The 25,199-nt window shown below is 44.1% G+C and overlaps 1 protein-coding gene across 3 annotated transcripts in view; it reads right to left on the bottom strand.

The window, feature by feature from the left end:
- Window positions 1-25,199, bottom strand: part of LOC132257863 (protein tiptop-like) — a 101,692-nt gene that overhangs the window by 71,377 nt on the left and 5,116 nt on the right. For 2 of the 3 annotated variants that reach the window (XM_059754904.1, XM_059754906.1), the window contains exon 2: window positions 13,672-13,789. The gene's annotated coding sequence lies outside the window, so the exon portion shown is untranslated. Of the gene's footprint in view, window positions 1-6,024; window positions 6,105-13,671; window positions 13,790-25,199 lie in introns of those variants that run through there. The other variant, XM_059754905.1, reaches the window with a different exon arrangement.

Below are 25,199 nucleotides of genomic sequence, written 5' to 3'. Positions count from 1 at the left end.
TATGACTTTTGACGCGATGCTGGCTGCACATTTCCTTGTCCAGCATCCTTGCCGCCCATTTTGCAGTTGGCATTGAGTCGCGGGAAATTGCAGTGAATGCAATTCACATCCCACATCAACATATTCTGCGGGGATGCGTGATTGTCTCACATAAAGAGTCACACATGATCAATTCATTGTCAATCGCTATTCAACCCCGAGCGATAGATTAGCAGCGAAATTTGAGCCTATTACACACAAAAGCCGAGTTGCCATGATTCTAGATGGAAGATTAGACATTAACTGAGTTATTCTCCCAGTTTTGCTATTCTATTAACCATTACTTTCCAACTCTGACTCGCCGCAGAAAATTATCTGCCATGAAGTTAATGTCGATTGATAGAAATTCAGCCTCCAATAGCATGATTTCTCATCCTCGTGGAAATCCCCAGGTTTTGCACGTGCAAATCTGCCAAGGATGAGCTGAATATTTCTCTCAACTTTCCTTTTTCCGCCACCCTCCCCCCGGAAAAGTGGACCTGAGAGAGTGATCTTGAGGGAGTTTCGAGGGAGCTTCTCTCGCCGAGATTCACTATTGATTTGCATATGCCGCGCTGTGATTTATTGTACATGCCTATAAATCAATTTTAATGGGGTAGTCAGGGTAGTTAGTGGAGCGATGAATCACTGGCAACATTTCCAAGTCTTGTGCGTGCATTTATTGATCAAATATCTCGCACTACTCATCATCACTGGCTAATAAATTGTTGATAATTCCACGCAGAGTCATTAGAGGGGCACGCGTGGTTTCTTTCCTTGCGTCTGCCGAGGGGTGGAGGAAGCCAGTGAAAAATGGGGCTGCTCAGACGCCTTCGAGGTCTACTTCCTCGGACGCTCTGTGGAGTGAGATTCATCAAAAATTCTCCCCATGAGATTTACGAGGGCGATTTTCTCGGGGATTTCCCGGAGACACACAATGTAAATGGCTTGTGACATTCTCTTCACACCAAAACTTGCTAAATGCTCCTTTTTTCCGGGGCGCGCAACACCCCATATATCGACTCTCAATGTCCACTAATGGTATCATTAATTCCCACACTTTGCGCGCGCTTCGAGGAGGAAAAATTGAGTCGAGACTGAGGACAGTGCATAGAAATCCTCTATGAAAATATGTACATGCAGAGGAAAGGACACAATATAAATAAATTTTTAATGGACCACTTTAACCACACGAAAACTTTTCACTCCCCACCATTACCGTGCATCGCTGGAAAAATAGGTGGCTGCAATGATGAACGAGGCTCTGCCCACACCCCCATTATCGCAAATTGCGAGGGTGTGCAGGCTCCCCTCTCCCGCAACCCCGTAAATAATTAAATCCTTTTGGGACTCACTCTGGCGGCAAAAATCATTTCATTCTTCATTGAGGCCTTTGAGAACTCAATCGCACGTCAATCGAAGAAATTTGTGAATATCAAAGCTCGTGTCTCTACCATGAATTGCTCACTCTCGGGCTCTAATTTTCCCACCCAAGCCACCCCGCGCTCACACTGTCGGCGAATGGGCTTGTTTACACGGATGCTTGAGACTTTATGTGGCGCCAATGCTGGGAAATCGCTGGGGTTCGGATGCTCTTTTTGGACGCACTTCTCACACTTGAGACACACGTGGCATGACGATCGAGAATATCAGGTAATGACAGAGATTATTTACAATAGAATTAGCTCTCGTTTGATGGCAATTCCCCGGAAATTTACTTATTGAATTTAGGAGGAAGAAATACAGCGAAATATGACAAGTTATACGTTGTATTTTCTCACTCTTTCTCAATTCACATGCTTGTAATTTTCACGTTGGCGCAATTAAGAAGCGCGCGAAGAGAGATCTTCATCGGACTGGTAGATGGTTTTAATTTATCGCAATATTCTGTTCCAACTCTCATAGCACGACAGTAAATTCTCCATTTTTACTCGCGACGCGAGTGTGGGTGAAGGAGTGAAAATCGGTACCAAAACACACCGCACACACCACCCGATGACAGGTGATCTTGTAATTCCGAGGCGTGGAGCAGAGGAGAGAGATCGCGCTGATCATCGGCAGAAGGGAGGGCGCCTTTGTTAAGTCACCCACCCCAAACCGATATGCTTCAATTTGCCAGCACACTCGCATGTCAAGGGCAGACGATATTGCTCCTTGTTGCGAAAATGCGTTCCGGCTTTGGCGCAAAGCTTGGGAAAACTCCCTCAGACAGTCACACATCACATCAAAGCACCTCCTGCACCCTCTTTCAATACGGCAAAAATCCCTCGGCATGTGTTCTGGGCCCCGGGGTGCCTCACCGCCCTCTCTTGCCTTTTTCACCGTCGCACAAGCCACAAATTATAAAATCGAGTCCCCCGGAAACAATTTCAGCCACTTTTCCAATGCTCTTTTCCCGGTGTTTGCGACACAAATCTACATACACTCACAAGACAGATTTCTCCCATCCATGAACACCTCTCAACCCACCCGTAATTTGCTCGATAAAAATGCTTGTCAGAATTCTCGACGTAAAGCAGGAAGCTTAAGGAATTCTCGTCAAATTTTTTACTCAACCTCCAACCTTTTCTTGTTTTGATCAAATTATTCTCTGCCTCTTTCACTTAAGGGCGCGCACGTCGGGGAGTATCTCATCAGGAAAGGTGACAAGAATGCCAGGACAAAGAGCAACGCCGGAGAGGCGGAAAAAAAGCCCGGAAAAATTGCTGCTGCATTTATCATTTGGACTGAAGGCGGCTGAGGAGCAACAAGAGGCGATTGATTGAGAGCGATGACATGAGGCAGAGTTGATGGAAGAACATCCCCTGCAAGTGCCCGAAAACCTCCCTCTCGATGATGATGACCGGATGGCGGCGACTGAAAAATTGCCACTGACATCTTCCTCCACCCAACTGAATGGTTTGACGAAATCACAGACTTGGCAGTTAAAGATGAATCAGTGAATTCTGGATTTCTCATCTCTTTTCGACTGGATTAGCTGCACCCTTTCTGCAGAGGCTTGATTATTCTAGTCAGTTATTGAATAAATCAAATCATTTAACAAAAATCTTGAAGAAAGGTGCAAGAATAAGATTTCCTTGTTTTTGAAAGGAATGTTGAAACATTTGTCCACGATTTCTATTAAAAATTAAGAGCATTCTAGTGTCAATCGAGGAATGCTCGTAATTCCACGAGTGGACAAAAGCAGTGAGAAATTCCACAATCGAGCCTTCTGCAAGAGTCTCTCCGCGGACACCGCAGGCAGTGAATGTGTCGCCCTTGCCATCGGCACGCCAATCGCACGGAGAGAAAGAGCGCAGAGATCACATGGTTGAAATAATGGAGTCAGAATTGATGTGAATAGTGTCGAAATAATATTCCATAAAATATGTGCCAATAGTAATTTCAATAAAATAAATTGCGCTGGTGTTGCTTCTTCGTCTGTGCGTCTCTTAATGAATTTCCATTAATCTAAAATGTCCATTTTGATGGAAGCGACCTTAATACAGCTGCATGCCTTCGGATGAGATGATTTTCGCCTGCCTGAGTCTCTCCGTCAAAAGTGGAGGAGCGCGCGAACGGCGACTATGCGGCCAGTGACCAACAATTTGCACAATTTTACAATCATTTAATTAATATCAATAAATTTTGCATTGAGAGACGTGCAAGATCGCGTGTGTCGCGATTGCCTTTGAACCTCACGCTGTCACTTGGGTTGATCAGTAAATTTTCGGTTTTAAAACACCCCGCATTTTGTCCCCTCAGCGCGAATGGGTGACTTTTACGAGGCACTGTTTGAGTGGATCACCGCAGATCGATAAATTGGCATTATATTGGTGTGACGCGCAGAGAGAATTATCACATCTCTTAGTGATAATTGATTTTACTCCGATGCAGATTCCTGACTAAATTGAATCTGTCGCCTCTTTGATGATACGCCAGTCGCACGATCGCCCCGGATCGCCGGCCTGTGATCTGCCGGAGGAGAGCGGCTCGAGGGGAGCGTGTGATATGTGCAGGCGATTCAGGAAAACGATTCAATCACTCATAATAACTTGAATATATGTGAGTGACATCTTGAAGAGGATATGCCATCCATCCAGCCAGCCATCCATTTACCATACCACTCTTTCACCTCAGAGGGTGTCGTCTCAGCGCCACCTTTTCGGCCGCGCTCCCCAACTAATTGTCCTCCGCGCGAGATGTATCGCCAGCCATCGATTCGGGTGAGTGGAAAGCGCGCCCCGCCAGCCAAAGACACATTTTCCCGTGCGGGGAAAATCAATGGGGCGAACCACCCTGTGGCGTCTTGGAAGTATTATTGGACGACACGTTATAGTTTCACTCTGTCAAACGAACCGATCACTCATTTCTGACTGACACGTGACAGGCAAAATGGTCAATTCATATGTATAAGCAGAGTGTATATCGAGGAGACTTCATCCAAAGCCACTGAAACTATAAGCCTTATGTATAAATAAAGAACCCCAGTGTAAATAGCCATGGAGTTATTTTGAAATTGAACATTTCAATTAAATTTGTGTCTTGGCCGTCCATCAATCTCGATTCCAGCCATACGAAGAAGTGTCATCCATCTGCCCGTTTGCAATGTGTAAACTGGACAACATAATTTCATGTGAGATGGCACAAGATGGACATCTCCACACTATAAATAATTCCTGGAGAAATGTTGCAAAATTAAATGCACTGTCAGTGAATTTCCGCAATCACTCGTGGGTGGATTTTTCCACACCCTGACAAATTGCTCCATCTCGACTTTGGGGTAGGTTCCACCCCCTGTGGAATGCGCCGCATTCTATCGATGAGCATTGGGGAGATTTTTGGGGGACGTTTAAAAATGCAAAACAAAAACCAGAGTGACTTACAAAGCAAAATTGGAACACGCGACAAAAACACATCAAAATTATCATAAACTCTCTTTAGAGTTAACAAAAGCGACAAGGAATTAAAAGTATTTCATAAAATTCGAGTCTAGACTATCCTAGATCGATGAATAGACAGAAGAATTTGGCGCGACCATCGAAACCCGCAAATTTGTAATGGACAATATTGACACTAGAGGTCTCTCCCAGCGAGAAGCTTTCTGTTTTCAGTTCCTCAGACCTTTTGAACAGTTCGAAGGTGATTATGGTTCTAGAAAAGTCATTTCATATTAGTCAAAAAGTTCTTAGAAACAAGACATGAGTATTTTTCTACCTTTTACCACATTTTCTCCAATCTATCCTCACGTCTAGTTGCTAATCAGTTTTTTTTACCTCTGCTTCCAAACCTGTTAGTGGGCAAAGATTCTAGAAGCATTTAACTAAAATTGCATTTGTAGCACAAAAACATCAATGACTTCATTTGACTTGAACGGAAATCAAACTGGATTCGCGGCAAGGTTGCGCGACTACTCTGTGTGTGGTGTACATTTACCGCTACCGCTCGTTTGCTCATGTCTCGCGATGCCCATCTAATTAGTGTTTTATGAGCTCCACACCGAGACGATCAGCAAGAGATAGTGATTGATTAAAAATTATTGTATCCAGTCATTAAGAGTCACGAGTGGACTTCTTCAACTGTGACACCGGAGATTTCTCAATTGGCGACCGTGTGTTAATCAGTGACGCGCTCTTCAGTGCCACACAAATTCTGGCCTGAGCGCAGCGGACAATCAATCACAATTTACTAGGACGGCCACCCGAAATCTCTCTTCTCGGGATTTACAGCCTCGCCGGACCGTGAAGCATGTGCGTGGCGCTCACACCGCCGAGGCGGCGTAAAAAGCGGGGGGTGGCGCTGGGCGCCAACAAGTGGAATGAATATATTCACACTAGTTGCTGCCTATTTTTTCCCTTCCTTTTCTCCCCATTCACACATCCAAACATGCCATTTTTTCCACACTCGCTCTCTCTCGCTCTCTAGGTGACAAATTATTGTTCACCATTTAAAACAATTTTTCTCCACACTTCCTGGCGCTCTTTTTTCGCTGTGTAGTGTGTTTGGAAAAACAGTGGAAATTCTCACCATTTGGCGACTACGCAACGCACGCAGAAGTGGCGGGAAAGTCTCGTGGTTGCCATCTCCCGACTCACCCCCTCGCGATGAGCACCACAAACACACGATGGAGAATTTAGTTAAAAGAACCCATAAATAACCATGCGCAGATTCACTGTTTTATGCACGAGGGGGAGAGCCTGGAGCATGGTGTGGCGGAATCCGCGGTGTCTGGCCGCATTTTGGCGGCACGCGTGGCAAAGAGTGTTTATGCACTTGTACACCCACTCAGTCACTCGCCGTCCCTTGGCTCACGCACACTTGTCACTCACGGTTCACCCTCGCGTGTGTCAATCGCGTCAATCGGCTGTCAATCGCGAGACCCGCGCGCTCTCGCGTGTGCTCATGCCAGAATCTCTCGCCTCATGCAGAAACGTGGTGATTTGCTCGTCTTCACGATGGGATTGCCCTTGTGCGATTGAAAGAGACTATTTCTGATCCATGCCGCCTTCGTGTCCGACGGAGAATGAAAACTGTTTTCATATTGACAGACTGCTAGCCGCTTATTTTCTCAGGCCAATCCAACCATCCCCGCCACAACAGACTGGGTAGCACTCAGTGTACATCACACACTTCCTTCTCGGCTCGCGAGCGAGAGAGCCTTCACTCACGCAGAGGGGAAGCCGAAGCGAGTCCCTGAGAGACTCCTGCCCCTGCCGAGGCACCCACACACTCGCGCTCGCCCCCCAGTCCGTCCCCTGTCGCCCACGCACACACGCGCACTCACACCGGCGCCACACCAGCGCAGCGACGTCGGGCGCGCGCTGGTGGTGGTGCCACTCGAGAGGGGTTGCCGCTGTGCTGGGGCACCTTCCGGTGCGCAGAAGTGGCAGGAAAACTCACTCCCACCACCGCGCGGGGGCAAAAAGAAAACGGTCAGATCGTAAATTTGAATTACTACGGCACTTTTTGATACTCAGCCATCGATTTTTTCCAGCAAACAGACAACTTTTGAAATTTTCCACGCCAGAAGAAGGTCGTTTCGGGTGCATTCTGTAGCCTCAACTCGGGGAAAATATTGCGAAAAATGGGAAAATGGCGAGTCTTTCAGTGACAAAGAGGGACAAAATGTAATGAGCATTACGTGCAACACAAAGGAAAACTTATAAAGTTAATTTGTTGCTACACGATTGTTCAATCAGGCGATATTTCTATTTTTAAAAACTTTTAAAATAAAGTTTGTATTGTAAATTTAGATTATGATTTTATGGAAGAACGAAAAACACAGTGGAAAATATATTGATAGAAAGTTTTAACGCTATTTTGAAGTGGAATGACTTTTGAAACGTACTTTTGAAGTTATAACAACAAAATGATAGTTAAAAATCTTTAAAAACAAATTTAAAATGATTGAATAATAATATTTTTCAAATTCAAAAATGTAAAAATATGTTTTCAAAATAGTGTTTATATATATTTTATGACAGATTCTTCAAAATAAATATAAATATTTTGAGCAAATTATGCAGTGACCTCAATAATAACATAAAGTCTTCAGACAGGATCGTGAATCTTAAACTTCAAGCCCACAGTCGAACATTTACTTCCTATGTGCATTTCAAGTTCCTCGTTATCTCAAGAGATCAGGCACATCAAGCCTGAAGTTCATGCAGCAAAATGTGCGTGAGAGTTTGTGGGAGTGATGTCAGATGTGATTCCAGTTCAAAATGTTATGATTCCATGCACAGAAGTGATCATCGGGAATTTCGCACAATTCGCGGCATTGTCTTGTGCCTTGCTCACAGTTAGTAACGGTTTTGGGTGCATCTTTGACGACTCTCGCGAGTGTGTTTTCGCTGTAATTATCCTGTCAGGCGGCCGAGATTGAGCGACAGAGATGAGATTAGGTGGGTTTGCGGCCGCGCGATATCAGGAGATTAGGAGAAGTCGGCAATTTGAGGCGCGCACGCGTTCCTGAATCAGTTTTGGCGATGGAAATTAGCTGCGAGTGCAAATTGTTGGCATATCCGACTGAATGCAGTGCGATGAGTGTGCTCTTTGCCATTCCGCACGGCGAGAGACGCGGATGGATGGATTTTATTGTGCTGTTGTTGTTTGAGCATTTATAACAAATCTTCCCATCCGTCCATCATGTGTCTAGGCAGCGGCTGAGGCCCATCACACTCGCCCCAGTCAAACTGCCTGACTTTGATTTGTAAAGTGAAACGCGCTCCTTGACTGACACATTGTCAGATTGGATTTGGATTATGCAGCGCTGCGCGGTGAGGAAAAGATGCAAAAACACCTCGTGAGACAAACACCGTGTGGGGACAAATGGGGCTCCGCGGGCGCCAGGGGGGCGGCGAGGCTGATTGATGCTCGTCTGCATCAGCATATTAGTGGCAATGTATCTGCCCTGTGAGAGGCATCATTTTCACATCTCGCCAATTTACTTCTTGGCACTGATTTCTTCTTCATCGCCGCGCGAGTGGCAACTTCTTCAGCCTCTCTCTATCTCTCTCTCCTCGCCAGCATCACTCCATCACCGAGACAGAGTGACAACGAAATGATAAGCTCGAACTTGTGCATCGTCTGAAATCCCAAATACCCGCCATCCGGAGATTAAGTCTCGCAATTCACTCATGGCCAGCCCCGGAATCTCACCTGCCGCAGAGCGATTCATCCTCATCCAGGGATGGGTGATTGCCGATAACAAAGGGCGGGCAGATGAACTCAAGTGTTTCCCAATCAAAGATGTCGACAGAATCCACAATTTCTCAATTTGAAAGGCACAAAGGCCAGGAATTTCTAATCTCTCATAACCATTTCTACTTCCCTTTCCTCCTCAGCATCAGCTTATCCCATCAAAGCTGAGAAAGAGAACTTCCTGGCCTCGATATTCTATCGAGAACAGAGCGAAGCTTCAGGGAGATCAAAAAAGGCCAGTACGAGAGGAAAAAGATATGAGAGAAATAATAAAGAAGTCATCCCCGAAGCGAAATTGGATGCATTTCTTGAAAATTATATCCAATTGTGTGTCTTTCTCAGTTCCTCCGCCCCCTGCGAGTCGCTCACAAGCATTTTCACAACTTTTCCCAAAGGTGAATCACGATTTTCATGACACAAGACCAAATTGCTCTCGTTTATTGAAGAGGTCAGGCAAGACGACGGAGATTCCAAAATGTTTATTCATATTCCAATATGAAAATTGTGTGTGTGTGTTGCTTAATGTTGGGGGTATTTTGTGAAAACGTACAAATAGAATTTCCTGCAAATGGCATCTTCTATATTCCTCCCACACTCCCGCTTTCAGACTCTGTGTCTTCCACTGTTTAGACATTATGCTCTCGCTCTCTCTCTCTGTGTGGATTTATTAATTCATATGCGCGATCTTTGAGGCATTTAGCACACTTTTCAGCACTGGCGATGCGACAGGAAGAGACGGATTCTGACTTTGCGTTAATTATTGCATTTCTATGACAGCCTTTGAGGCGAGAGAATTTCCCCGGATTCTCGTGCACTAATTGTACCAGATTTCAGTTAGATTTTGGCCATAAAATATATCACGGCCGTTTTGTGAATTTCAATTCATGACCCCGCTTTTGGGCAACTCTTGAGCATACTTTTGAGGCGCGTTTTGTCGAGGAAGCGGTCAAGGTTTGCCGGAGAGTTTGATTTATTCGCTAGTCGCACAGTCCAGCAGCCCAGCAAGATTACGGAGGTGTAATTAATCTCACGGAGCTGTGATTGGAGTGTTTTCTTGGCTCTCATAGAATTCATCACAACAGAATCGTTAAATTTACATGGAAATCTTGTTTTATTGGGATTACTTGTTGTTGTCTTTTCGACGAGTAAGACGAATAAATCAGAATATCAAATAATTAGATCTCTAATTCAAAGATATTTGCAAAATTATGGTAAGAAAATTGTTTTCTTCGTGATTTTTTTGCTTTAACTAATTAATAATTTACATTTTTCCAAAGGATGCTTAAGAATACATCCCAATTTTTCCAAAATTGTTAATAATTATGAAATCAGTGAAAAATCTTGAAGAAAAAAATTAATACTTTCTTATAAAACACAAAAACCTCTTAACAAAATATTCGCTAAGTTTCAAACTCTTCAGCACTCAACTTCAAAGACATGAAAATTTCTGCTCTAATTTGCAAAGTTTAATAAAATTTTCAAATTTCATATTCGATAAAAGTCTCATTTTCCTCAAGAACATTAGAAAGAAACGTGTTCGCTTATTAAATAATTAGTTTTCAGTTGGTTTAAATTTGTTTAATTAGTTCTAAAACTAAGTATTTTCAGTTATGAATGGCAAAATCTCTAAGATATCTTGGAATTTCTCTCCAAAAAAACATTGAATGCTTTTCGCCTCTTCTGACTTTATCCTCTTGTGTTCACTCAGAAAAATTAAATCTTAATTTCCCGTGTCAAAGTGACTCTTTTTGCGGATATTTATGATCGGCCTTCAATCAGGGCTTTCGGAGCGCTTTTCTCATCCATTAAGTGGGCGTCCGAAGGGGAGAAAAAAGGACGAAGAAGGATGATACGTGAAGGCCTTAGGATAATATTGATGGCATAAACTTAAGACAGTGCTACTGACTTGCCTCTGTTTCAATGGAGCAAATTCTTATAGCTGGAAATCCTATATATTCTGCTCTTCTGACATTAACTGCTATCGCGTAGAGTCCTCGAGGATTTATTGACGCACACACACTGCTGAGGATGATGCAGTTGCCGGACGGCGGATCGGGGCGCTGTGCATCCAAGGCGGTGGCAATAAATAGCGGAAGGAAGACGGGATTGCGAGACGGAGTGACTTCAAGGGGTGAAAGACGCGAAATCTATCGGGGCGAAAGTTAAGGAGTTATTCAGATTGGATGCGACGCCCTCGCCTTTGGGGCTGCGCGATCGATGGCGATGAGATAAATGATGTCTGAAATATTTTAAATATTCACGACTCTCCTCAATACACCCGAGTCAGTCGTCTTTTCTTCACTTTTGTCGGAATTGATTGTCTCTCTGGAGAGAGATTCCGTCGTCGTTCGATGAACACGATTCCGAGGGTGGAAATTGCCAGGAATCGGGCGCGCCTCAAACCGCCCTTCAAAAATGCGCTATCATCACAGCAAAATACGAACATGAGAGACGAGCTCTGGGCTGCCGGTGATGTACAGGCATTCACCATCGCTCTCGAGATTCTGTGGAAAGATTTCGATACAGTGCCAGCCACCTCTCGAGGGGGCGGCTGAGCCCTCCACCCAAGTCACCACGAATGGTGGTGTTCCATTTTCAATAAATTTTCGGTAGTCATGGCAACTCTCGCATATATATTTCCTCTCTTTCTCCAGGATACTTGGGCGCTGTGTAGTCGCTGGGAGAGAAATATCCCATCGAAGCGACTCCCTTTTTCTGGCCTGCCACCGGCAAGACAACTTGGCTGGTGGCAACAAAAGAGGCAAGTGAGAGAGAATGTCGTTCATCCCCCCATTGAAATGCGTAAATCTTTCGGCGATAGAATCAAACGTTTTAATGACGTCACATGGCCAATCATGACGAGAATTGTGGGTGGCTGGGAGGCTGCGTTGATGGATGGCTTGGGTGGGTGGGTTTCGCTCCCATCTCGCCCATTTCGCCTCGCGGCGAAGCTCGCATTTTCTCCGGGAGTGTCGGGAATTGCAGGTCTCCTTCAACCCCCTGCGCTGCAGAGGATTGAGTCCAGCATATTCACAATTCCTCTTCTGGCCTCTCGCCTAATCCATCTTTCTCTCGGGCGGGGGCGACTATTCGCTATCTGTGGGGTATTTTATTGGTGCAAAAGTGACCTGAAAGAGGTCACATTTGCATTTCTCGGCAATGCATTTGGGGGAGGGAGTGAAAGGTACAGTTCAAGGAGGAAGCAAACTCTTGGACGTCTTTTGTGTGTACTCTTTTGGAACGATATCGAAGGTTAGAGATATTTTTCCTCCGTCGACACACGATATCAATCTTCTTGTCTCCCTCGCACAAAGCCATTGTCTCACTTCTTGGGCCGTTTTTGTGCGCTATTTGGATCATTCTATCATCAAGTTTGAGATAAACACTCTGCGCGTCTCGCGAATACACTCACGACTATCGAAAACTGTCCCAAATGATTTGTTTAAGGTGAGCGTGAGTGTTTCACGGGAATTTTTCTGCACCTCTTCGCTGCCTCATTTTTCTCCTCGCTCTCTTTGGGCCGCTTTTTTCCTCACTCGAGGGGGAAGCCATTGTTGGACAGTAGAACAATAGCAGGGAGACTCTCATATCATAATCTCCGGCGTCCGTGCACGCAGTCGCTTGCAGTGCTCCAACCTCAGTGTGTGCAGAACAAGAGGGCAAGAAGAGGGCGATAAAGAAGGAGAGAATCTTTCATGGACTGTCGGCCTTAACTGCTCATTTGAATTCATTACTTAGACGCATATGATCTCATTATGAGCCATCCTCCGCCCGCAATTCAGCCACATGATGCCAACAGTAGCCAAATGAGCGATAATTTATGGGCGTGAAGATTGAGTGAAAATTTACACACAATTTTTCGCAGTTCCTCCACACCGAGAACACTATTGGGCCGCATTTTCTCGCATGTGCGCGATGATCTGGGCGCAAAAAAGACTGTTATGAAGTCGTAAATTTGGCCAACAGCGAAATACTATGCACACAATATAAGGAAGTTCACAGAAGACGGAATGCTGTGAATTTTCCCTTGCGATCAACAGCGAGAGTTGGAGTTGCACGCAATCGTCAATGCAACTTGACAAATTTGGGAATTTCCTACAAAATCTCACTGAGGCTTTGCTTCAATGCTCCGACAGAAATCCTCAACGCCCTGTGACGCCATGTAATCGATTGTGTTGAGCAGAAAATCGTCCTGAAGCCCTCCTACAAGCGCGCACGAAGGCATGAAAATCCAAGAACAATACTGCGAAATTGGAGAAAAGTCAGACATTTGCGAACGCCGAGGAGGAATTGAGAACAATAAAAAGGGAGTAGCAATAACAATGCCAAGAGAGTCAAAAAGTATCAAAAAACGAAGAGCGTGTGCTGGATTCCCGAGGGTAATACTGAGAGAGGCCCTGAGAAAAAAGAGACACCTTGACACGAACTCACTGTTCACAGAATCACGTATCTTCATCAAAGGATATAAATTACGCACTGTTCGATTTTTATCCCGCAGCACAATCTCTCGCGAAAAATACCAAAAAGGAGACGACGAGCGCTGGAGTTGTGTGTGGCGAAGAGATAGGAGTCTCGCGGGCACTTAATAGGGTTGCCTGCACGTCTCCAGTGGCATTTCAGGCCGCGCAGGATTGCACCATATGAGAATATGCAAAGAATAACTCAGCTCCCCCTCAACACTTGGCCCCTTTTGACAGTTGATCACTAATTGCGGCACCTCAGACCCTTCCCATGGGCAGCGCAGCCTCCCCAGCAGCGCCCCTTAAGATAACAGAGCCCGATAATTGTGTGCATGCTGGCAATTTTTTGCCATCCAACTTCATTATTCGCATCTCGTCGGACTTTTCCTTCGCAGCGAAGACAACGGAGGAATTCCTCATGTTGGGATGATTGTATCAAATTGATTAGAAGGAGCTTTTGAGGAATTTTTCCCCGTACTCTCCAATACACACAAACCATGATAAGACTTACCCAAGCAGCATTAGTTCAGCAGTTGGTTGCTTTTGCTCAAAATTAGTTCAAAGACATTCTCGACAATCAATTGATTCTTCATCTTCACTCCGTCTGGCTCTGCAGCTTTCGGTTGAGTCTGCAAGAAAAGAATTTGCCCAAATTAATTCCTTTCTCTCGTTCGTTTCGTATCAATTTTATCTCGGGCACGGAATTAATTGAATTTTGAGGTACAAACATTCACCAGTGGGAATTTTGTCTCGAGATAGCAGTTGGTATTCAAATTGGGGAATGAGAAACATTTATGTCTGCAAATCCCGCAAAGAAGTTCCTTTTTAGAATTCAGAGATTTGACAGAAAATCTCAAAAGCTAAGCCTCTTTCTTAGCAATTGTTATAATGTGTAAATTAGCATAAACCAGGCAATATAAGATTTACTTTTGAGATTAGCTATGCACTATTGCCCAGAAGAACGTTCTTTTCTGCGTCATTTTCCAACTCCTGACCAGTTTTCTCTCGCTTCACGCAACATCAGCTGAAAGAAAGTGAACTGAAAGCCCCTGTTTGACTGCCGATAGCATCGCATCCCGACTCTGAGCAGAAATGACTGAAGCTCTCGTGTTAGATTGGAATCCCGAGTCTCGCAATTAAACCGTGCAAATCCACCACAATGTGAATCCAAATGGGACAGCGAGAAACACGAGTCCGCGTGAGGCGAAGAGGTGTGCATGGAATCGAGGAGTTAAACGGCGGCATATGGACTGTTTGCGAGAGTGTCTGGCAAACTAGCTGGGCTAGTTTTCCCACCTAAAAGTATGTGCGGCATTGCATTTTGGCATGTGTAGTATATAAGCAATCCCAAGAGCCATGGACGCTTCGCCATCCATCAGCAACAAGTAGTTTAAGTGCACAAACAGCATGCGGATTCGCAATTCCCACATTACATCTCACCCGAATACACCGCATCTCATGTCTCACCCAGCACTCCCCCCTGCGTGGCCCCCGCATCCCCATTGTTTATGCGAGCGCCCCCTCGTAAATACGGAGCCACGCTGGAGGTGATGATGCCACTGAATATTCGCCTCTCCTTCGCAAACAGCCAAGAGTGATGATGCACGCGACACTAAACACCGGAATGAACACTCAATGGGCGACGCCATCCCACCCACTGGGGCGCCCCAAACACACTCGCTTCCACCCTCACGAAAGTGCGTTGAGCGAAGCATTCCCGGAACTCCACTTTGCGCTAGTCAAGGTGTCCCTTTTGGGGTTTGTGGATGTGAAAGGGCGCTTTTCAGCCACCAAAAGCGTCTCTGTTGGACCCCAAATTCCTCGAAAATGCCACAAAATCATTCGCGACTCGCCCAATGCGCGCATCACAATTATTCCGCGCAATCATCTTACATTCAGCATGATTTTTACACGAATTAATGCGGTTTCAAGGAATTTTTAATTTGCAATTCCTTTATGTAAAATCACGATAAAGCGGTGTATTCAATTTGTCGAATCCTTAGTGAAGTTTGGCTATTTTACCAATGAATTACAAGATTTTATCTGTTCTATAGGAAATTGTTTGACTCTGTTCAGGCAAAAGTTCACAGTCGCCGAAGGCAAAATCGCTCAAAATACATAAATCTGCTGAATAATATGGGATTATTAGCCTAATAAGACTCCTAAAAAAATAAAATAACATTTAATTTATGAGTAAGTTTCAATTTAATGCAACAAACTATTGAAGAAGTTAAAGAAATGCTGCAAGTGAATGTCTGAAATATTCATGAATAAGCAGACAAATTGTAGAGAATATAGTCAAATTATCTCTCTTTTCTTCAAAACTGATTATCGGCCTTTCAACACGGTCAACCAGAAACGCCCCCGGAAACATTCCTTGAGAAACCAACCAAGAAAGCTGGCATTCTAACCATCTTCCGCAGTGTCTTTCGTCTTTTTGCCTTCACAGTTTAGTCACCATTTTCCGGGCGAAAGAGAGGGTTCATGAGGCAAGAGGAAGGGCGCAAAAGCCAGGTGTTTCGGGTCTCATTGCCACGCCAAAGCCACAGCTGAAGAGCATGGTGTTCGTCAATGTCATCCGGCACTGCTGTCCATCATAAATCAATCCCGCCCGCCGTTTTTACGTTATTTATGTGAATTTGGAGAAATTTCTCGCGCTCCAAACCCGCCCCGATGATGGTTATCAGACTCGGAGGAATGCTGTGTGAAGGGAAGAAATTGGATTTTCTGCTGGGGAATAAATTGAGGTGAAGAAATGCCACAAGATGGATGAAATGGACCAAATGTCTATCCTGGGTGATAAACAGCTCTCACACTAATTCGAAATATGAAATGAGAAAAAATAGCTCGAAATCACAGTGTGAGAAAGTCCGTGAAGGCGAATAAATCGATGAATTATTGGACCACATCGCTCTTTCCTCCGCTTCAGTCCAGCTTTCACCGCAAGTGATTAATTGATAAGACAATTTGCGAATAGAAATGAGACTCTCTGGCTCTGCAGCTCCACCACCGCGAGCACTACAGGGGAGTTTTAGGGCCTAATGGCACGTATCGGAATCCTATTAGCGGTCAGCATCCCGATCATATCCTAATTTTCACTCCCGAACCGCAGCCTGGCGTTTGGTTCCAAATCGATGAGCACGCACGGTGAAACCGGGCTCATAAGGACTTTATTGGGCCTGACTTGAGCCGCTTGAGTGGCGGCAAATGACGGAGTTTTCAAAAAAAGCATGTCTGGAAGACACGCACAAAGAGACGAGAAAGGTCCATCATAATAAATTTTCTCATGTCCATAGAGTCAATTTTTCTCTTTCACTTTCTGACGGAGGAAGAAGTAAAAAATCGCCGAGAGGGAAGACTTCCTTGGATCACTGTCAATTGACATGAAAGAGAGAAAGCTAGACAAAGAGCCCAGAGAGACATGCTTTTGCATCACAAAATATCCTGGCAATAAATCAAGAAATATCTAACAGTAAGACTCTCTTTCACTTAATACCAGAAAAAACACATGCTCGGGCGATATTTCAAACATTCAACTTGATTCTCCATACCAAGGAGGTCCTACATGCGTTCCCGGGCGAGGGTGAGAACAGGGAAGGCACTTTCTATTTTGGTTATGCCACTTATGCGCCCCTCCGCAGGCACACGCAAGGAATTCTCCTTCCCCGAATTGAATTACGCAAAAGACGGACACTTCACGCTGTGACAAGTGCCTTTCTGCCGAACTGCAATTGCTCACGACAGAGTTCTGGATTGTTAAGATTGCACTAAGCAGCAGTGAAAAGTCTCGGGAAAAATCAAGGAAATAACGAGCAGAAGTGAATGTGAGGTTTAAAGAATTGAATAGACTTTCTGAACATCATTTTCATCTTCAAGATGTGTTTTTGGCCTTTGATTTGTCTTTTCTTGATCCATTATAATTTATCGGCAATTGCGATTAAAATAATTAACTTTTTTATAGTATTGAGATTCAAATTTGATGACAAAAAACCGCAAAAACCTACCGAGAGATGAGTGCAAAATGAACGAAACTGGCGGAGAAACTCGAAGTTTACAGGAATTTTGATTGAACCTGTAGGAATTTCAATTTGTTTAGTAATCCCGCTCAGTTGCACTTGAAAGCGGCAGTAAAGCTGTGGGGATGTTCTCCATAAAACTCACTCATAAAATTGAAAATGAGTCGCAAAAGTGTAGAAATTCTCCCACGAACATCTCGATTAGATTCCACCCGCAGCACCAGAAGTGGCAAAAACACGGCAGAATACCTGCAGTGATTTCCCTAAATTTCCACCCTCCTCGGCATCAATGTGAATTGACTGTTTATCAATTGGACATTCTTGCTCAGTCTTTTGTCCGGCGCGCATTTCGAGAGAAGATGTGGAAAGAGAGATGAAACATAAAATATTTGATGCACCTTTTTTATTGGCTGCAAAATCGAATTTATTTAGTTTCGCACTGGACTTTTTGTGCATCCATAGGAATAGCATTCACATGTCATTGGGGCAGAATGTCGTAATTTGTCGAATTTATTATTGACGGTGAAGATGGCTCGAAGTGGATGATGACAAAAAGAATATCGCGCGCACAAGGAGACTCCGCGAGGTGGGGAATATAGTTATTTATCTTCAATTATTTCAAATTCACTGATTAACTCCTATAAAAGTCCTCTCTGTCTCACTCCAGCGTGCATTTGAGTGCACCTGTGATGGAATTAATTAAATAAATAAATCCACTTTTAATTCCTCGGCGCACATTTTGCATAAAGTGACGGTGGACGGAGAGCTTTCGGCGGTGGTCAGGTGAAAGACATTCCGTGGCACTTCTTCAATGCAACATATTTGATTTTTAACGGCAATTTTTCGTGAAGTGCCGAGAATTTATGACCGATAAATGTGTACAATTTTTATTCGTGAACATCTCTCTTGTTTTACCATCGCCTTTTTTTTGCCCGTCACATCCGCCAAGTATGGTTTGCATGTTGGGGCTTTTGCAATGCTGGACGGATTGGTGGACAGGCTGATGATCCCACGCGTGTTCCTCTCGTTCACTGACATTCAATCCGATTCCCCGTGTGCGCATTTCGAGTGCATAAAACCGATAAGTTTTATTTACGCGTTTATATATGTGACAATGACAGTTAATTATTATTAAAACACACACACACACGGCGCTCCAAATCGGCGCTATGAAGTGGCATCGCGCGATGGACACATTTGTGGAGCACCCGGACATGACATACAATCGACGGCGCCGTCATGATATGCGACAGGGCCCCCGCGAGGGGGGCGCGCCCGCGAGGCTGCCAGCAAAGTGCTCTCATGTGCAATTGCGCCACCCCCGAAAAGTTGTCTCGTGTCCAAATGATGATGACTCCATGTCGATTTGTACTGGGTCGAAGCGACAGACTCCCAAATGAGTCACTGGCGCTCCATTTAAAATATATCAATCGGACTCTTTCTGCAAGGACATGCATGAAATCGCGCAGCGCACTGGGAATGGCAGGAAGTGGTAAATTATCAGTATAAATCATCATTTTTGGGGCACAATTTCGCTCCCTCCCTCAAAAAAAAAGCATTTGCCGCACAGACTCTGCACTTTACAGTTATCCTGCGTGTGTCCTGTGCCCAACACTTGCAGCATAATTATCTCAGCTCCTCGAGAGTTAAGTCAAATGAGTTTTTGGAAGGCGCGCGAGTGTAATTTTATGGATCACCTCACATATTCCCATGAAGGGAGAGGAGATGTGGCTTAAATGTTGCGCGACGTTGGTTCCTGAATGCAATAAATCAGTTTTTCGGGTATGAATTTTTCGAAACAAGCATATTCGCGTGTCTGAAATTTGATGTATATTTATGCATTTTCAAGCCAATGTTACACACTCACAGCGTTCTCAAACATAAATTTCTGCTTCGGAAACAACTCTCATTCCTCCTTCAGCTCCATTCTTCAACTGAGGCAACACCACAGTGCAATAATCTAAAATATCTACATGAGCACACACATCACACAAGCCCAGAGTCAATCTAACATGTAATTTATATCGTGAAAAGAGTGGAAAAGGCGCAAAATATGCAGCAGCAGAAAAATTAAAAGACTAGAAGAGGAGTTGGATAGAAATTAGCAGGTGGAGGTGCTTCTGATTGGTTTATAACATGTAAATCAAAGAGTGGGGAATATGAATTATGGGCGAGAGACGAGGCGGACAGGGAGAGAGAAAAAAGTGGAGAAAAACATCCTTCGCGGTGGCGGAAAAACTACACCCAAAACGAAAAATCAGCCCTTCTTTGTTGCCATGTTTTTGGCCCACATTTGATTTATTCACATACTATTCATTTCACATGCAATTTCACGTTTCATACTTTTGATTAACAGACGAGATGGCGAAAAAGTGCAAAGGGTTGATTTATGGAGCTGATATCTTCTGCCAGGAATGGCCGAGTCCATCTAAAACCACTTCCTAAATCCGCTGCATCTCCTCTGCAACCCTCTTTTCCACTCTGACGGGATTTGCCACATCAAAATTCTACCCCTCTTTGGACATTTTTATGCTAAATACCCTGCCCGGAGAGTGTGAGTCTGTGTGTTGTCATGTGGGAAAAAGGGGTGACAGTAAACAGGCAAATAGCTACAAATCTTCACGGGATTTTGATCCTCACTTCAGCACTACTTTTCCCCATTCTAAAGTGTCACAGACTGATTTTCTTGCTCTCAAAATTATTGTCTCTCGCAGTGAAAGATTCATCATTTTGCGAGTCCTGTTTGGCAGTAAGCGCTCAAGGAAATCCCGATGTGAGTTTCTTTCCAGTGCCGCCCTCTCTTGACGAGCTTCTGAGCTCAGTCGAACTAATCCAGCCATTCTTTGGCCTCGCGCGCGCGTAATGAATGGCGCAGTTCCGATGGATTAAACCATGAAGCACACAAATAGGTTGGGAGAAAAGTGCACAAAAGTGCTGCATAAATGGATAGCCTAATGAGCTGACGAGGGTGAGTTTGGCCATTCTCGGAGTCTTTACACCATGCATTTCATCCCCCTTTCCGAGTGTCGGAAGAGTGTCCTGCACGCTGCCCACTTATTTATTTATTCATTCATTTATGCAAAGAGGTGTTCATTCGCTTTTTGGTGCTTTAAACAGTGCGCGCACACACACAGGGCACAATGAGCGCGTTCTCTCTCTCGAAAATGTAATGTAATGTCGAGTGATTATGGTAAATTTATTAAATTATAAATCATGTGTTGTCAGTAATTAGCTGGTGCTATTGACGTTTATAGTTTTCCAATAAATGTTTATGCCGGAGTGTGTATATGTTTGGCCACATTTTCTGCTAGGCCGCGGGTTTGGGGCGCATTTTCAGCGGCCCGGGCAAATAGAGTATGGCAAAACCACCCCCTCGAAATTAGACATAATTAGCTCTAATGCGAAAAGCACGCTCCATTTTCCGAGGGTGGCTCTCGATGCGTGGTGTATATTTCAAAAACCGCTCCGGCGCGCCAAACCACCCAAAAATAGAGACAAACTAAAGAGGTTACCTCCAGTGCGGATATAGTTGTGACTGCCATAAATACAGCACCCCTGATTATATGTTTAAATTTAAATTAAATAAAACCGTCATGAATTTGCACATTGTTAGTGATATATGGCAAATTAGGCGCACGGTTTCATTGTCAAAATCGTATCACATGTACTGGCCCTGCATAATGCACTCAATAAAAGCGATAATTTCACTTTATTGCATCAAACTGCGCACCGATGATGCCGCGTTCCCGCAACCCAAAGAGCTGCTGGATTATGAAAGAGCCACCAATTTCAATATTCATGTTCGGCGCGCATGGGAAACACTTTTTCCACACTAAAGATGGATTTTTCACTGCAATTCAGCGCTGAAATAATAAGGCAATTCACGCGTGTGCTTAGGCATTTAACACCTGTCGCCGGTTATTTATTGAGTTAGCTGCTCATTCGCGGGATAATAAAGCGACTTGCTTCATGTGAGATATTCAATATTAATTAGACACCTCAGGAGGGGCCTTTATTCGCAATTATAAAATAGTTTTTACGAGGTTGCGTTTATTCAAAAATTTCTTGCAACAATGTAAGAAGGAGAAATATTGAGTGGAACGAAAAAGTCAAGTATTTCTCTCACTTACGCACTGATGCGCAATCATCAGTATCAAAATCAGTTATTTCATCCAAAAAATGTAACGAAAATTTGACTTTTTCCAGCTTGTTTCTGATCTCAAAGTTCAGATGCTTCATTCGGAATATAATATTCCCCCCCAAAAAAAACTCCAACTACTAAATAAATAAAATAAAAAACCGTTGAAAGTACAAAACCAAACACGCAAAATGACATCGCAATTGGGAATTATTTATGGGGCATTTGTGCAGTTTTTTCCCTGTCGCGCTGGACTTGCTATTTTTTCCACGTACTGTTTTGCACCCCTGTTTTCACATCCAAAAACACCCCCAAACCTACTGTCGTCGTGTGATTTTCTCTTTTGTGGCGATTTTCGCGAGCCGAGGAGAGGAAAAGGTGAGTTTTGGCACACGGCAAAAACGAGTGGACAATTTAAATGATGAGTGCACTTTTTTGCATATCGCGCGCACTGAAAAAAAAGCACTTGCTCCAATCTACAAGTGCGCTCATCTATTTTTTGGCACACCAAATTCCAACCCCGCCTGAGGGATGGGGCGCGATGCCGCCCACTGGCAATAATCATCCAAATTTCCCATTGTGTGATTTATTTGATTTTTAATGGGGCCTCAAAATGTGTCCTCGTTGAACGGCGAAAAGCCACAGAGCCGCATATCACACGTCGCAAGAGAGACAGCGACATGGCGAATGAGACAGCTGATAGTGTGACTTTTTCTGGTGTGACATCACCTTCATCATAATCATCATCGGCTTTTTTTTCTGCCACCGCGCGACCGTCGAAATGGAGGAGGGACGCGCACAGAAAGTGAGACAAACGAAATGGCATCAATATATTTAATGAAACGTATCAGTTTTTGGAAAACATCACATAATTTACAGCGAAACTCACAATAATTCACAGTTAGTAGTTTATTATTAGTGCCTCTCATTCGCTCTTTTCATAATTCCTTTAATACATCCAATTTCGATCTGTTGTTTCGCGGCCACCGTTCAGCGTCTAGCTATATGCATTCGCCGCGACAGGGCGATTCGCACTTTAGGTGCGTGTGTGACGACATTTTCCTACTTTCACTCTATTTTCATATTCGGTGAGACTCTCAGAGATCCCCAAATATGGGGGAAATTAGGAGAATGTCGCCTCTGACCTGATCCTCAAGCAGATTAGTCAAAACAGATGTCAATTTTACGGCCAGATGCATTATCCAAGAATGTTCTCACGCGCAATGTCAAGAACATCGACTACATATCTCAATAGCGAGAACTTATCCCAACTACCGGGTTCAACAGCACCTTCAGACATCGGCTCACGGAGTGAAATTGCTTTCCAAACGGTCCGGGATTATCAATCTGGTCGTAAAAGTCTCTTCTGAGAGTGGCCATTGGGAATCAATATTTGTAAATATGAGAGAAACGTGTATTCAATAATCATATTCGGATTTTTGAATGGGGAATTTATTGGCAGGGAAAGACCAAGGCCAGAGCATCACCTTGGCGGGTCAATAACCAGCCCCATCTCAATCTGCATGGCATAAATTGAGGCCTCTCCGTGGGTCATAAACATCTCAGAATCGTCAGCAATCGCGCGTAAATCACTTATCGCCACAGAAGGAGTCCGGCGAGCTGTAGCCCATTCATGCCCTAACCGTGTCAATTTCCTCGCCATCGCGCACTCCCGCACACAATCACGAGGCCGCGCGTTTGGGAAAGAGAGCGACTTATTTATTTTGAAGATTGAATGATTTATTGTTGTCAGCTTGATACGAAATGTCTTCTCAATTAACGACTCTCGAGCCATATAACACTCCTCAAAAGAATGAGACTGACTCGATGGCATGTTGTGGGTTTTGTTATGAGTGAGCACAACGCATAGCGAGAAACTCGCACAGCTTTAATTTAGTATCTTTCTCGCCTTTCGGAAGCTTCTCAATATAAAATTTCATCCACCAACGAGTGAATATTTCTCAGCGAGATCGCTTATTGAAGGCTCATAATTCTTCTTGAAGTGCTCTCGCCCGGTTTTGTGTGGAGGAGAGAGAGAGCGAGGCCTTTTTTATTTGGACGCAGAGGAATATAGACTTTCGGTGGATTTTGGTGTCCCAGAATGACTTCTTTCCTTCCCAGAAAACCATACAATATTCCACTGACCTTTTCATCAATTCCCCAATGGAATTTCTCAATGGGAATAACGCTTTTTTTACGAGCATTTTTAGCGCATTCCTCAATCACTTTGCGCCTTCTGCTGTTTACAGAACTCCCAGCATTTTTACGATTTGTTAACTTTATGGGCAAAAGGACCTCAAGGGACTCTTCTTCGTTTGATTTCTTAATTCTCCCCATCGGCAATCGCCCACAAAAACCGGCAATTTTATTGACTGATGCCCAATGAATCACTCACAAGTCCGCTGGCATTTTGCAGCCAGTGAAATGGCTTTTGGAAATTGTGGGATTCTGAGCCTCTCTTATCGTGTACTCTCTCACATTTTCTGATGCACGCTCAAGAGCATTTTGAGTGATTCTTTTTTGTCGCTGGCGCGTTGAAAAAGGCGTAAGAAGCGCGATGTTTTGTTCCCGCGTGATGTCCCCGGAATTCACAGCAACATTGAAATGACATGAAATAGCAGCTGAGCTTCATTTATTATCTTTTCATTCATTTTATTTCTACTACACTCGCGATGAAAAATTTAGGATCAAACCCTTTTACTAAATCACACTTTTTGGTTGCGTTTAAGGAGGAAAAATGCCAATTTTGCGAGTGATTTCGAGGAACTAAAGTGCTTCACGATGCATTTTCATTGCAATTATTATCACAAAACCATTTCGTTGCAGAACACAACGCACTAGATGTCACTATTCGATTTGTAACAGCATTTAACGTCCTTTATAGAATGGAATGGGAATTGGAAAAATCACATTGTTGCTAATCTTCTCGCCAGCAGTGTAAAAAATGCTCACTTCTGCGGGCAACTCTTCAATTCAGCCGCCTTTCTCGCGTGCGAAAGACGAGGGAGTGAGTGGTTAAATATTCCTCCTTCGGGCTTCATCATCACCTCAGAGACATGTCACCGCTGCTCGCATCTCACGTTGTCACCGGGAAAACACCTCAGACGAGTGGCTCGAGGGAGGCGCTTTCAGGTGATGACAGGACGACGCGATTTCGCTTTTCCACTGCGTTTCCAATTGAGCGGTCGCGCGAGGACACGATGATGAAAATGTGCGCCTTAGAGGCGTTATTGGAAAGCAACTCATAATAATAATTTCCTCATTGAAATGGCCACCATTAAATGTGACTGTGTGTCGCGTGGAGCGTTATAACTTACTTCGCGACTCCTCATTTTATCGGTGGTTCTCAAAGTTGACTGCCCACGCGAGCAAATTAACGTCCACGAAACGCATCAGGAGGGTGTGCTTGGCTCTGATACTTTGTCTTTTCTGCACAATTCACAAATTACAACCCATGAAAATCAAATGAAGTGCTCAATTTACAATTTTGCACACTTCACAGATATTCTAATCTTCACTTTCACGCCAACAACTCTGGGAAATTGACGATTTCGCCGCGATTGTGTATTTCCACATGGTCAAACGGTGTTTATATTCAAATCACTTGACGCGCGCAGGTAATAAGTGAAAGACGGGCCAGATTTTTTGATGGATCGTGTCACTGGGATTTCTCAAGAGGCGCGCATTTGCATAAGACTCCCATTGACGGATCTGAGCGACAGGTGAAATCTCTCAGAGGTTTATCAGCATCGGAAGGCATCTGTTACGACATCGGCCAAATCAAAGGCGAGACAGTTTTTGAATTAATTGTAACCTCTGCAAATCATTTTGGAGACATGTTAAAATGCCACATTTTTGGGAGAAACACTAAGAGAGCGGAATAAT

The sequence above is a fragment of the Phlebotomus argentipes genome, unplaced genomic scaffold (genome assembly GCF_947086385.1).
Source record: "Phlebotomus argentipes unplaced genomic scaffold, Phlebotomus argentipes genome assembly scaffold_4, whole genome shotgun sequence".
Classification (NCBI taxonomy): Eukaryota; Metazoa; Arthropoda; class Insecta; order Diptera; family Psychodidae; genus Phlebotomus; species Phlebotomus argentipes.
Note: the sequence above shows the minus strand (reverse complement) of the source record. Positions and strands in the feature narration are given on the sequence as shown.